Source organism: Dermacentor silvarum, chromosome 5 (genome assembly GCF_013339745.2).
Source record: "Dermacentor silvarum isolate Dsil-2018 chromosome 5, BIME_Dsil_1.4, whole genome shotgun sequence".
Taxonomy (NCBI): Eukaryota; Metazoa; Arthropoda; class Arachnida; order Ixodida; family Ixodidae; genus Dermacentor; species Dermacentor silvarum.
The window spans coordinates 93,965,954-93,981,570 of record NC_051158.1 but is presented as its reverse complement, the minus strand read 5'-3'; the positions used below and the strand labels follow the sequence as shown (position 1 = coordinate 93,981,570).

The following is a 15,617-nucleotide window of genomic DNA, read 5'->3' as shown; positions in this document are numbered from 1 at the left end:
ATTGACGCCGCATTTAGGATTTTTCTGTGATTTTGTGGTATTCGAAACGCACTCTTGACTGCTGCTTCTGGTCATCTGGGACGACAATGGCGGTTGTCATATTAGTCCTGATTGTAGCACGAAATTACAAAAGAAATCCCTTGCGGGTTTCTCAAAACGAAAGCGCAATTCAAGAAACATTTCGAATTCTTGTTCAAATGCGAAGCTTGTGTTTCTTACAAATTCGCGTGGGTTTCCTAAGCAGTTTTTTGCTACAATCGGATGGATGACAGTTTTCTCTTTCGTGAGCATTCGTGCAGCTTGCGGGCTTCGCAGAACTGATTGGCCATATTGAATGATTCCACCTGGAACACATTCTTTGCGAATGCGCACATGTACTGGATAGAAATGCAGTCTCCTCAGAGCACCTTGGGGCGCGGTGGAAGCCGCGCTGCTTAGCTCAGATCTGCAAGACCAACTATGGGCCATCCAGCGAGTTCGAGAAGCGGCTGGGAGACAGGGTCTCTCTACTGACCCTGGCGCGGCATAGGCCTATGTCTCGATCCGCTGGTTTCAATAAAGTTTTATCACTCACTCACTCACTCACTCACTCAGCCATAAGATGCGATCTTGTCCCGGAACAGATAGTTACGTCCAGATTTCTAGAGTTCCTCGTAGGCTCGCTGTGTCCTATAGACAAATTTACTTCCAACGCTCCTGCGAATGACATCTTCTAACCGTCTATAAAGGCTGCAATTAATGAAGCTGTATAAACGCCTTTTGAAACTGTATGAACGCCACGAAGACGAGAAAGCTTAAGTTCAGGCTTAGGGAGTAAGGTAGTTTCCAACACATCTGACGTAGTGTTATTGGCTCAAGACAGTGTTGACGTGATGGGCTATTTCAGAAGACGTCCCTGAAAAGAAATCACCAACCTTGTCTATGTTTCCTATCTTGTGAACGAAATTATGATTTACTAATAAGAGTACCGCGGCTTTGGTTGAAACAATAAAGTGCACCACGTATCTAGTGTGACGGTCGCGAGGTGTATGCTAAATGAATTTTCTTCTCTAACGAACACTGCTATTAATAGGTATTTTGCATGAACAAGAACGTTGTTAGCTAACCTGGTTCCTAAAAACGCTTCGTGTAGGCGCGGAAATTTGCCAAAAGTACGTAGAATATGGTCCGTGTTTTATAAAAAAAGCAGGAGCCAAAAATGTTTTTCAAGAGTCATTGCGTGAGCACGCACGACAGATATCAAAAGATTGCGACTCATATTTTTATGATAGCCTAGAGAGTATTGTTTAGCATAACACATGTCTACCTAAACCTTAACGTCACATATTTTTTATTACTACATTGAGGAAATTTCGAACAAGGCTCGGCTAATGTATTGAGCTAAAATTGGGCCATGCATACGTCAAAAATGTTTTTGCCTGCAACATTGCTGCCGGGTATCTCAGCTCTGGTCCATAGAGTGCAACACCACCTGTGATATTCGTTTTTGTAGCTAGGAGCGGGCACAATGTACCATAAGTATGCAACACGGATTTAAAATGTCAACAAGTGTTTGGCTAAGGTTTGGGCAGCTGAAAGTGACGTGAAGTGTTGATTTTGAATAGTAAATAAAAGCTTAGCGCCGAGGGAGGTGTGGCATTCTCCTTTACCTAATGATGGTCCGATGTGTTGCTATAGTTACCTGCGCCTATTATATATATATATATGTATATATATATATATATATATATATATATATATATATATATATATATATATATATATATATATATATATATATATACGACGATGAAACAGAAAGTCTTTGCCGCTATTTTTTTTTAAACTGCGAAGTTAAAATACCCATTCCCAGCGGGGGACCTTTCTTGGGCCGGCCCCGCCTTATCTGCCGGTAGCTCCACGGCACGGCGCTGCTGTCAGTTGTTGAAGATAGTGGTTGTGCTTCACATGTCCACGGCGTACGAGCAACGAAGTGTGATTCGTTTTCTATGGAGCAAGAGACGAACGCCCATCGAAATCCTCAAGGAAACGCAGCCCACGTACGGGGAAAGGTGTCTCGCTTTGAGCAGTGTGAGGTGTTGCGAGTCCGCAAAAGGCCGTGAACACTCGCATGGCACTGGTGGTGGTTCCGCAGTCAGCCGGACGAATTCTACCTCAGGGGCATCGGAAATGTATTGCTGCAATAGGAAAAATGTCGGAACCGGTGTCGGCCCTATGTGCAAAAATAGTGTTATGTACGTAGAACATTTGGATTTGTCATTTGCGTATATTTATAATTACCTGTACGTACCTTATTTTGGCTAATAAAAAATAGGGGCAAAGACTTTCTGATTCACCCTCATGTTTATGTATATATATATATATATATATATATATATATATATATATATATAAGCTTACTCCACTCCTTCAGTGGAGTAGATGATGGTCACAACTATCGACTGCAGTTTAGAAAGAAGCGAGTCCGGACGAATCATCCAATGACTTGTGCATCGGCAATATACTTTAGGCATTGGGCACAAGTGTCCAGTGGTGTCTCGCACGAGGTCGTAGAGTATGTTTTGTGTAGGGCGATATCATTTTGGTGATTATATCACGCTATGCCATTGCGGCTATAAAGGAGACAGGTTGGCTAAATAGATGACACGGACACTTAAGCGTTCTTTCCACTGTGTTCCATCTTTAGGATGCTTCGGACAAAGTCCCCGTTATGACACCTATGTCAACTGCAAACTATTCCTAAGCTCTGCTCCTACTGCAGCTTGAGTTTCTGTTCGAAAAAAAAATACAAGCAGCTGTTCAATGGGCTGGTGGATATGGCCAGTACCCTCACTACGTAGCAATACCGACCTGGTGGTAGGTACGGCCTGGTACACGGACACAGTAGAGATGCCGCCTTTGGCAGTGTCGTTGGCATCTAGGGAGCACCGGTCCAGCGTTCCGGGAATAAAGGACGAACGCCCAACACCGGTGAGCCCCCTTCCCAATGCATGCCACAATTGGAGAGCGCAGACTCCCAAGCTCGCCCAGGCGGCACCCTGTGAAGAGAAGGCGCCACCCTTTAATATGAGGTATACTCACCAATCGAACACTCTGCTAGAAGATATCGGTAACTGTTGTATATCGATAAAATTCAAGCAGGTATAGTCAAGTTATTTCAAGCTCCAACCACCAACATTGCGTTGCAACTGTGGTGTAAACACACTTGTTATGTTCTCAATTTAAAAGTTCCGAGAAGTTCTTTGTCGGATTTGCAACGTCCGCACCAAATTTGACTCGCCTTTTTTTGGTTCTACGTTCTCCATTGTTCAGTTTTTTTTTTGTCAGCCCAAGCAAAACGAAACGAAGGATGGAACTGCTGCCACCACCTGCACGCGAACATTCCGATTTCTCCCGTGGCTCGAGAGAAAACGCACATGTCCCTTTTGTTTTAGTTTATTCCTGTTGGTGCTCTGTGTTCTTTGTCTTCTGCCAGAAGAAAGAAAAATAACTTTCTTGGGATTTCGGGCTGCTAGTCAGTGGGCAGATCAGAGTAAAAACCTACCTAAAATTTACGAATATTCATTGAGACGATCGTAGTTTGAATTCATTCAGGAAAGATCTTCGTTCTTTGACAAAACATTCCTGTCTATACAATCCGCAGGTTCTTTTTGTTCAAGCACAGCTAGAACAATTAAAGGTTCATTTACGCGCGGTCATTCTTTAGTACACGCCCATAAATAATATTGAGAATGAATTTGGTGATATATTTGCTTCCAATGCTGAAATCCTGCCCAATATATATTTAAGCAGCCTGTTGTACGATAATTTAGCATCATTGAAGATCAATAATGCAATAAAGACGGCAGCATCAATGCCTGAAGAGAAAGATTGCGTAGGCATTCTTTCAGACCAGTTATGTCTGTCGACTCCTGCTTATACCACGGGAGGTAGCTTTAGAACGTTTTCACTGTCAAAACACCCTGTAAGGCAGGTATTAAAAAAAACAGACTTTAACCATTTGCTTTTCCTATGGGAAAATCAATGGTGTCCCACACGTAAGTTGGAAATCGCCTTCACAAAATTACGCTGCCGTATTCTATTTATTTATTGCCATTCAATATTTATTCACACAGATCTGAACTGGAGCCGTCTCCTCTATGCCATATCTGCGAAGAACCTGCAATCATTGAATCTGAATCATTTCTTATTATTCGGCAGTTCATGTACAAGCCAATAAAAAAGTATTTCGAGATGACATTCCGAAAATTTGGCTATTACTGTAAACTTTGAAAATTATCTGTTGGGGCGTGTACATTGGGTTTTTATGCGAATTCATTTGAGAATACCGGATGAACTTATTGATTTATTAATGGATATTTCAGAAAACACCACTTTGACATTCAACACAATTATTACCTTCAAATTTGCTATCCTTTCACAAAGCACACATTTCCTTCGGGGAAAAAAAATATATCGAACATAAATTTCTATACTTTAGGTTCTCGTACAGCTTAAAATTTTCCCTGATATAAACTTTTTCTCTGAAGTTTATCTCCATCCATCCGTTTAACCTGCGATTTCTATGCCAATCCCCCACACTGACTACACGTCATCATATAGGGGGCAAGCAAGCATTCTTAATTAATTTTATTTTTGACTGCCTCTCGGGGGGGGGGGGGGGGAGCAGGTGGCTGCCCCATAGCGGCTTTCTCGGAAAGTTGTTTCCCGTAGATAGTGTAGTGCAATTTCATTATAAATATATGGCAAAGGTTATATTCAAACTCCATTCGAGAATGCCAAACATTGCAATCTACAATGAAATATGAATGAATTAAATATCAGGTCTCTATTTAATGCAGGAACTAAAGCCTGAATTGAGACTTCAATATCATGATGTAGAAAATCTTACGTCTTAACAAGTCGACAGGAAGTTTTTTTTTTTTTTTACTATTACATGACGCATGTATTCCTAAAAGTCGCCGGCCCGCAAGTATCGCGCCTTTCGCTGAAGCGAACCGTGATATTGCTGCTGTGGAGGGTGGAAGAATACATTCTGGCTAGAAGTTCTACTTAATGTCTGTGCTTTCTTGTCAAGCTGTCTGTTGGTGCGCTGTTAAGCAGTGCGTTTAATCATGACGTATATCGTCCATGTGCTCTTTAATAAAGTGTCTCTATAATGGCATGTCCAAAATAAGTGCAAAGTGCACATCAATAAGAAGCCATAGCTGAGAAGACGCTGAGAGGGACTGTAATTGGCCGTAAACGAACCTTTGCGTTGACCCAAGGCGATGAGATGGCAAGTATCACAAGCCCAGCGAAAGGTCCCGAAGCACTGGAGTACAGGGACATGAATAACTGCGGACCAGAAATACATTGGGCGCATTTCGTAAGACGAGAATGTAGAAAACGTGGAGGAGACAACGCGGTGATGTGTACTCATACTCACTTTAGCAGCTGCTCCAATGTACGGCACTGCGATTGCAAACAACGTCATGAGAGTACCACTGGCAAGTGCTGAAAAATGTGGTTTCCATTAGTAAACTGGGTTCTCTAGCACATTGTGCGTGAACATGCTCTATACACGTTGTAATGAAGTGCTGTTGATGATTAAGAACGTAGAGGTGCAGTTATTTGAATACGTTCGTGAGCTGTATGTGTGAGCTCATTAAACTCGGGAAATAATTTTTTAAAAATCAGAGCACACATCAGCACGTTCTTATGAGTGGCGAATGCGAAAGCACTGACGTACTATTCTACGCGGCTGAGCGGTCTTTCGAGTTTTGGGCTGCGATTAATGTACCATAGTGGTACGTGCTGCCCGAGCCAGCAAGCAGCAGCAGCTGGCGATGTGAACGCTGCATGCCACCGACGTCCTGCGCGACGGGAGACCGAGGAAGCAGCAGCGGCCACCGAGCCCGGCAGGAGCGCGCAGCAGCTAAGCTAAGTGGGGGTTAGAGTGTGAGCTACGGACCGCGTGCCGGCTTCCGAAAGCGAGACGGCGGCACCCTTATGCGCGCGTCACGTGACTGCCTCGCCGATGACAACCGGTGTCGCGCCGCGGCGTCGCGTCACCGCGTCAGCTCTGTCGAGGCGCGCTAGTGACGTGGCGTCGCGGTGGTGCCTACTCCCCTCACGCAACACCGTTTCTCCCGCTCTGCTCCGTCGAGACGCACGCGTGACGTGACGTCGCAGCCAATGGGAATTTAGGTGCTGTTACGCTGCTACAGACGCCGGCTTTTTCGCTCAATGGGTCATTTTAATGCTTTCACACCGAAAAGATGTTACCGCCATTGGCTCAAGCAACTGCCTGAAATCTAAATTGGCGGCGTTATTATATACACTCCACGCAAAGCGTCATGGACAATGTGTACTTGACGTGGCCATATCAGGGCCAATTGCCGTTATCATTATTAATTATGACACGAAATGGGGAAGGTGCACTGATAAAAACTTGTCTAATCGAAAAATATCGCTAAGGTTCGATTTTCAAGTAGTAAGATTAAATTAAACAACTCGCCCCAATTAAACAATTTTGCCCCAATGTGCTAGTACAGAGTGAAGTGTCGATAACGCTCTCCACTGGAAAACATGAAACGTCGCTAAATACAGAAGTACAAGATGCTAAAAAACAATTGGAAACAGTGCGCTTCGCACAGCTTCTATTCACCGTCTTTTCGCCATGCAGATATTGCTAACGCTCCTGATCGCCTGTTCATCGGCTGCGCACGGTTATGCATCACGTGTTCCCATGACGTTGCCGCCAATGCAAATCCCGGATTGCGGACATGACCAAGAACTTTTCGACAGCGTGGCTGCGACTACAAGGCTCGTCTTCGGGCTTCCATCCGCATCGACTTCGCCAACAGTGCCTGACGTCCATTTAAGCAAGTGGCGCGTTGACCTGCCTTTCAGTGGGCATGGAAACAGCGCGCTTCGCACAGCTTCTAATCACCGTCTTTTCGCCATGCAGGTGTGTATTAAGTCTGCTCTTTACGTTAAAAGGTCTGACGACCCATACTTAATGCTGTTCCCATGCCCACAAGTGTTGTGCGAAATAGCATGTGACTGTTGTTCTATACTTCTATTGCTTTTACAATGTGGTGATGTTGAAACTAACCCCGGACCTAGCACGCGTTCAGAGACTTTAACTGAAATAGAATCGTTACCGGAAAATCCCGCGGAACAGATGAAAGTACTGTTTCAATTACTAAAAGATGTACACGCTCGTTCCCTCCAAAGTTCGAAAGCACAAACTGAACTGGCTGCTGACGTTAAGGCTATTAGAAATGGGCAAAAGAACATAGAAACAAAAATCACCGGAATACAAGAAAGACTTTTAGAACTTGAAGAGAAATCCCAGAGTTTCGATCAACTTGGAAAAGAATTAAAAGAAATGCACAACGTATTTGGCACTTTAACAGACCGCAGTAATTCCTTTCAAACACGCCTTGATGAATTTGAAGATAGATCGAGGTGTGACAACCTAATCTTCCATGGTCGTACTGACGCTAAAGAATCCTGGAGCGATACAGAAAATAAATTGTCAACCGCGATAAAAGGAGTCTTTGAATCCTTGAGCAACGACTTAATTGATCACGCGCACCGTCTTGGTCCGCTTTCACCTACCGAATGCCGTCCCATTATAGCCAAATTTACGAGCTTCAAGGCCAAACAAAAAATCGTTTCACTTCGCAACAAGCTGAAACAACATAACATTTCAGTGAGCGAGGACTTTTCCCCCAGCACCCGTATCTCTCGAAAAAAAAAAACTAATCAATTTTGCTAAGAGTCAACCGGATTCCCCTCAGTTCAGATTGCGCTATAATAGATTGTTCATGCACAACAAATGCTTCAGCTACAGCCTTGACTTGGACCGCATTCAAGAGATGGATACGCGTGGCTTTGGGGCCAGTCACCGAGACACTACTGTGCCACGTGTTTCACCTTAGGAAAGGCAGAGGGGCAGTGGCATATCCTCGCAGTCGAAATCATCCGAAGTATCGGTACTTTTCACAAACGCCAGAAGTGTTCTTAATAAACGTAACGCTCTCTCTTCCAAGATAGATACATGCGGTGCGAAAATAATCGCCTTAACTGAAACCTGGTTGCCCGCGCATGTGCTTGACTCGGAGATATTTCATGATGCGCACCAGTTTACAATTTGTCGCTGTGACCGCACCGAGCGTAGAGGAGGAGGCATGCTGCTTGCCGTTTCAAAAGACATACCTTCATCACCTATCCAAATTAACAGCGCTCTAGAAATAACATGGGCTATATTAACTCTAGGTAACTCTAAACTGATTCTTGGCACTTGTTATCGGCCCCCTTCGTCACTCCCCACATTTATTAACGAACTGCATGACACTATCAACATGGTATCCTCTCGTTTTCCTTCTCAACGTTTGTTTTTGCAAGGGGATTTTAACTATTCAAACGTAATGTGGAACACCCTACCATTACGTCTTTCGCCATTCTCGCAACAAGCTGATGACTTTCTTAATTTATGCTCCGTTTTTTCTCTCGCACAGTTAGTCACTCAGGCCACCAGGATTTCAAATAATGTAGCTAACACCCTCGACTTGGTACTTACAACACATGCTGACCTCGCTTCTCATATCACATACTTACCAGGAATTAGTGACCACCTCTCGCTCAACTTTATAATTAACGCCGGAAAACTATACGCGATTATCGGAAAGCTAACTTCGTAGCAATAAATAATGAACTGTCTCATTTCTATGACTATTTCGTTAAACATTTAGACGATCGCTCAGTCCAATCTAACTGGGATTTGTTTGCAAGTACAGTTCACAGATTAACTGAGAAATACATCCCTTGCCGCACAATCATTTCAAATGCGCAAGCGCCATGGTATTCCAGTAATCTAAAGCGCTTATCTAACCGGAAAAAGCGCTTCTATCACTTAGCGAAATCATCTCCCTCCGATGCGCGCTGGGCAGCTTATAAATCCGCCTCAGACATCTATATAGCAGCTCTAAAAACTGCAAAGACAATTACTTGTCTAGTACACTACCCAAAATACTAAAAACAAATCTGAAAAAGTTCTGGCAAATAATAAACCCAACAAGTAATAATGCTATTTCATTAGAAGATTCATCTGGAAATGCTGTTTCCGAGAACAGATGTGCGACCATACTAAACGATTCATTTACAAGCCAATTTTCGAAAACTGGCAATGTTGAACCTCCTAACACATACCAGTACAAATACTTACCAATGCATCCTGTAATTGTTGAAGTACCTGGATTTAACAAGCTAATAGATAGCTTACCGTATCATTCATCATCTGGTTTCGATTGCATTAACAATAAATTCCTTAACCCTTTGAAGGTCGAATTATTTTGAAAAAAAAAAACTTTCCCAGGTGGTCAAATTACTTTATTGCGGATATTGAATGTACAAAATGCATAAAGTCGGGAATAAATAGTGAAAAAAATTAGAAACAGTATTTTGATGTCGGCATCACTCAGAATTCCAAATGTTCAATAATATTTCAGAGTGTGGTATTCATTGAAACACGGTTCTACGCACAGCGCCTTATCGCGACAATCAAGGTAGCGCCAATCAAGGTAGAAATCAGCTTCCGCCGCATCTGCAAGAGAGTGCCGACAAAGAGAAAACTCACGTTTCGCGCGCCTCCGTTGCGATCATTCGGCGGAACCGAAACCGCGTAAGCGCGTTGCCGCAGAGAGCGAGAATACCTCGTGATCGGCGCTGATAAACAAGCTAAGACAGCGCCAATCAAGATAGAAATCAACTTCCGCCGCCGCTGCAAGAGAGTGCCGACAGAGAGAACGTTTGGCGCGCCTCCGTTGCGATCACGCGGCGCAACCGAAACCGCGTAAGCGCGTTGCCGCAGAGAGCGAGAATACCTCGTGAGCGGCGCTGATAAACAAGCTAAGACAGCGCCAATCAAGATAGAAATCAACTTCAGCGCCACTGCAAGAGAGTGCCGACAGAGAGAAAACTCATGTTTCGCGCGCCTCCGTTGCGATCACGCGGCGGAACCGAAAGCGTGTTGCCGCAGCGAGCGAGAATACCTCGTGAGCGACGGTGATAAACAAGCTAAGAGCAGCGCCAATAAAGGTAGAAATCAACTTCAGCGCCCCTTCAAGGGAGTGCCGACAAAGAGAAAAATCACGTTTCGCGCGCCTCCGTTGCGATCACGCGGCGAAACCGAAACCGCGAAAGGGGTGCTGCCGCAGTCTGCGCGACGCACGCGCTGAAACTAGAAATCAGTTCTGTTTATCTCCGCAAGAAGGTAGCACAAATGTCAAACGCTTCTTGTAAGTCCTAAAAGGTGGCAGCACCTCCCGGTGCGCATGCATCGTCATTGTGGCGCGAAATTTCAAACGGAGGATCGAAACCGTACCCGTACGGCAAAGACCTTGCGGGACAGAAAACCGCCGCCGTACAGATACGGCAAAAACCTTCAAAGGGTTAAAAGCACAAGCCTCTTTAGCTCCATGATACTGGCAAACATTTTCCAGCAATCCCTGAACTCATGTGAGCTTCCAAAGGAATGGAAAATTGGGAAGGTGGTTTCAATCTTTAAATTCGGCCCCAGAAACTCAACTCTTAACTATCGACCCATATCCCTTACAAGCAGTTGTAAACTGTTAGAGCATGTAGTTTTCACCAATCTGGCAAACTTTCTAGAGTCTAACTCATACTTCACTACAGCACAGCATGGCTTTAGAAAATCATATTCCTGCGAAACTCAACTAGTATCCTTCACCCATCAGCTGCATCGTATCCTGGATCGCTCATCCTGCGCTGACTGTGTCTTCTTGGATTTTAGTAAATCATTTGATAAAGTATGCCATAATCTACTACTTTTTAAACTGAGCTTACTAAATATCGACCCTAACCTTTTAAAATGGATAGAGCTTTTCCTTACAAACCGTTTCCAATTCGTCACTGCTAACGGTCATAACTCTCCACTTACTGAAGTACAATCAGGTGTACCACAAGGGTCTGTGCTGGGACCACTATTATTTCTTATCTATATTAATGACCTAACTGTTACAATATCCTCTAACATACATCTGTTCGCAGATAATTGTGTTATCTTCCGGGAAATTAACAGCTCTGATGATACTTTAACACTCCAATCTGATCTGGATAATGTAGTTGACTGGTGCAGGAAGTGGTTGATGGAATTAAATATTAAGAAATGTAAAATAATGCGCGTATCCAGATCTAATTCTACTCCTAGCACCTATCATCTTAACAACGTTACCTTAGATTTCGTCATGTCATATAAATATCTCGGTGTGCACATTACGAATAACTTAAATTGGACGATTCATATAGAGTACATCATTAACAATGCTAATCGCATGATCGGGTACTTACGGCGCAACTTTTCGAAAACACCGCCTACTTTAAAACTACAGCTTTATAAGACTCTAATACGCTCGAAACTTGAATATGCATCTGCAATATGGGATCCCAGTCACGTTAATCTCATTACCTCACTTGAACTAGTACAAAATAACTCTACCCGTTTCATTCTTTCTAACTGTAACCGTACCGCGAGTATAACCTCAATGAAAACTAACCTAGCACTTATTCCGTTAGCTAACCGCCGCAAAGTCGCCCGACTTTCGCTATTTCATAAAGTTTTCCATCACACCACGCTTCACGACGACTTGATAATGCGGCCTCAATACATTTCAAACAGCGTCGATCATCGCAGTAAGGTGGGAATTGATTCATGTCACACGAAGTCTTTCTTTCAGTCTTTCATCCCCCGTACATGGGAGGAATGGAACCACCTTCCCTCAAGTACCGTAGCCATCACCGATAACAAACTTTTTCGCGAAACATTAGCTAACAATGTATAATCAGGAGAATTGTTGTATTACCAGAACTCACTGCACTGGTTCGTTTGATTTGTCTTTCTTTACTACTCTGTAACCACTCCCCTCTTTAATGCCATATGACCCTGAGGGTATTTTTAAATAAATAAAAAAATAAAAATAATATCACTAAGGTCCGATTTCCAAGTAGTAAGATTTAAATTAAACAACTCACCCCAATTAAACAATTTTGCCCCAATGTGCTAGTACAGAGGGAACTGTCGATAACGCTCTCCACTGGAAAACAAGAAACGTCGCTAAAAACAGAAGTACAAGATGCTAAAAAAAAAAAAAACGAAATTTAGAAGCATACACATGCCATACGCAATGGGAGGTTAGAGCTCATACCGACAATGAGACTGTACGCTAAAACGTTCCGTAAGAACAGGTGTCGGTCAATGATGATAGCAAACGCACTTTTGCGGAAGGCGTTTGGCCGATGGCAAACAGCTCTTATGAACAGAAAGGTTTTGAGAATTCGGCGCGACATTGTCACTTGTAACGTGCAGAAATAGCTTTGGATCGTGCTCATAATAGTCGCAAGCAAAAAAAAAAAAAAACACACACAAAACACGTTCAAGCATGTAGCACCAAAATTCGAACTCCAGACAAGCAGAGATCAAGAGAAAGAAAACGCTGCATGGGGGGTGAGTAATATGAAGTGAACAGCTTTTCTTGGCTCTTTCGCCTGTTTTCGTGCAAAGTGAGCGTGCTCTCGCTCAACCGAAGTCCGGGCGAAGTTGTCGCCCGAACGTCAACTTTATTGCAGTGAGACGCAACTACTTTCACGCATCTAATACTACCACTGCAGATTTGTTGGTTAATGACAAAATCACGACGCTTTTCGCTTCTTAGTGGTTTTCGCCATTGGCCGTCGCCTTCGTTAATGAATGATCCAGCACCCCGATTGGCTATATTTCACTTTGAGAACAATTCTAGTTTAATACGTGCTTGTGAATAACCACCTTGTTCTCTACCAAATCGCGCAATGAAACAACTAACGCTACCTGAATATCCCGACTCCAACAAATATACGCCATCTAGCAAAACGCTGTTTCAATAAAGCCAATTACTATCCAGAAGAACTCGGCAATTCTCTTACATGGAAAACCGTCGTCTATAGTTTTTGTCCAATTTTTGCATGGCTATAGGAAACGTTCCTGGTTCCTGCGGAAGTTTTCCGCCGCTCTTGTGCCGCCTCCGACGACCACCGTATAGAACCGAGCAACAGCTGTGGCGCAGTCATCGTTGAACACGTGACCATTTAAAAATACTATTAACAAATTAGTACTTATGAACTTAAGGGATAACCTTAAGTCTTTTTTTCTTGGCGCACTTGGTCTACCATACAAGTGCGCAATGTTTCAAGCATACATGTTGAACCGCTCGTTTCAGGCAACAATTCGCTCTTTTATTTAACTGCTGAAGGAAACACTGTCATATTTACGATGGCATTTTAGAAATAACGAAACGGTACCTCAACGACTGTACAACTCTTAAACAGCTGGAGCATGTTCCTCTAAGCATTCCTTCAATTTCTAACAAATTGTGCCCCAATGTGCTCAGCCGCAGTTCGCATATGGTAAACGTTTTCTTCCCCCCCCCCCCCCCCTCCCACGCGAAGCATCGAAAATAACAATAAGCACGATTTTAAAAGCTCCTTCTAAGGAGCACTAACAACAACACTAATTTTCCAGAGCACTAACAACTTTTTTTTTTCAAGTTTCTTTCACTGTTTTCACCCAGGACGGTACTCGAAACAGTCCCGAAAATACCAACTTTTGGTACTTCCCGCTACGGGAAATAAGCAGACAAACGTTTATTGCTGTAAATTAACATCTCACATGTGGCTTACACAGTATCTCATTCAAATGTCAATGCGGTGTCTGAAATTATTCGATCAAGTAATTTTCCTCGACAGCTTGATGGGGGAGTTTTGAAGAAACATTCTGTACTGCGTCTAGTGGCAATAAGAGCTCCAGCTATAATGCACCATACCATTTCACTGACCAGAAGAAGCCCACCTAGATTTTCACATTCTCCTTTTGTTTCAGCGACACAACATCGACGAATAAGGACCTTGTATGAACTTATGAGGCACCCATCTGTGTGTAAATGTAGCGCAAGGTATTTTAGGACAATATTGACAATATGAGAACAGGCAACAACGTTTCAGCCAAGTATAACTATTGTGTTTCCCAAATTATTATGTTGCTAATTTTAGCCCATTTTTGAATACTGGCAAATAAACACCTCCTCAGCCTTGCTTGAAATATTGCTTGAAAGCATCCTCGATAGCTGCTTCAACGTGGAACAGACGGCGCGTGTTGATATTGGCCAGTGCTTTCCCAAAAGGAGCCTGTCAGAGAGTTTCTTTTTTTGTGGTGTGTGGATGTTTGCTGGTCTCAGTATCACTGACCCTTCTCATACGTAAAGGCATATCTGTTTTAAATGTTAGCAATTAGGTTGCCGTATTGAGGATGACGTAGCCGCAGATGCTGACAGTCAGCAATTCTTTGGTCGCGCAAGCCTTGTGGCACGAACGAAATCTATGATTTATGATTGGCGTCGAACCACACAAAGCCAAACTGTGTACTCTGCCAGTTACAGCTGCTCTCATATGGCTATCATGTAAGATACACAGGAGTCGGTCGGCACAGTATTATAAATCCGAATTTAATGAAATGCGTCAGCCTGATTTGATGTTATGTCCAAAATGTGCCTCTTCGCATCAGCGGCGACACAACATGAAGTTAGGTAAGTTCGGCATACAATATTGACAACCCTGAAATGTAGCGCATTATGCAGACTTAAAAAGGTAAACGTAGAGCTCGGACTCATGTATGCTTTTCACCGGACTTGAGTCATATATCTGCCGCTAAGAGTAGTTTTGAGCTGAAACAAGTATAGGGCACGCACCGTACCTAACACCCGCATCACGAAGACTGCTCTTCGTTCGTTCATGGTGACGTAAGGCGTGATAATATCGATGTAGAAGACGGTCGCATGAGAGTTGACGATCGACGACACTGTACTGAAAATAAAGAAGGCCACACGAGAAAATGCAACACCTGTTCATAAAAACAGAAGATGTAAATCGAAAATTTCATTTTAATAAATAAATTTATTTGTTTATGTACCTTAAGGAAGCAGAGGGGCGCTACGTTCGAAAAATAACACACATATCATGCAACACTGCAACATCCAGAAAAAAAAATACTCATGTCGGAAGAACAAGAAAAAGTTTCCCACTACGGTGCGCCTCGTAATCAGATTGTGGTTTTGGCACGTAAAAACCCCATAATAATGAATTAATTAATTAATGATTAAGGTTATTATCAGTTGGGAAAATTAACCATGTAAAATATAAAGACCAAAAAGAATACCATTGATTAGGACACCGCAAAGAACTACAGAAGTAGCTACATGATACAGCAAATAATCCCTTCGGTATTAATCTCAGATAGATATTGGGTCATGCTCGTAGTTCTCGTGATGTGCGCGGGAGCCTCACAGGGCATTGTCCTTCAATAAAACGATTGCATCTATTGATTATCTTAAAGAGCTAGTAATATAGGCGGACTGTAACACTGATAAAAAAAAAGAGAGGCCAATCCCGAAGGCTGTGCAGCCTAACACAGCATCTCAAAACGCTATCCGTCACGAGTGATGATAGCTAGAAGTTGGACCATGACGCATGCGCGACAGGCTTCAATGAGCGACTTTGGCCAAAGACAAGCATGGGTGCGA

At 43.2% G+C, this 15,617-nt stretch overlaps 1 long non-coding RNA gene across 1 annotated transcript; it reads right to left on the bottom strand.

Moving 5' to 3' along the window:
• Positions 1-5,250: 5,250 nt before the first annotated feature.
• LOC125945417 (uncharacterized) lies at positions 5,251-14,880 on the bottom strand. Its single transcript, XR_007466884.1, has 3 exons — positions 14,792-14,880; positions 5,429-5,496; positions 5,251-5,337 (listed from the first exon to the last, which is right to left on the bottom strand). It is a non-coding gene; the product is annotated as an uncharacterized LOC125945417 (long non-coding RNA).
• Positions 14,881-15,617: the final 737 nt, after the last annotated feature.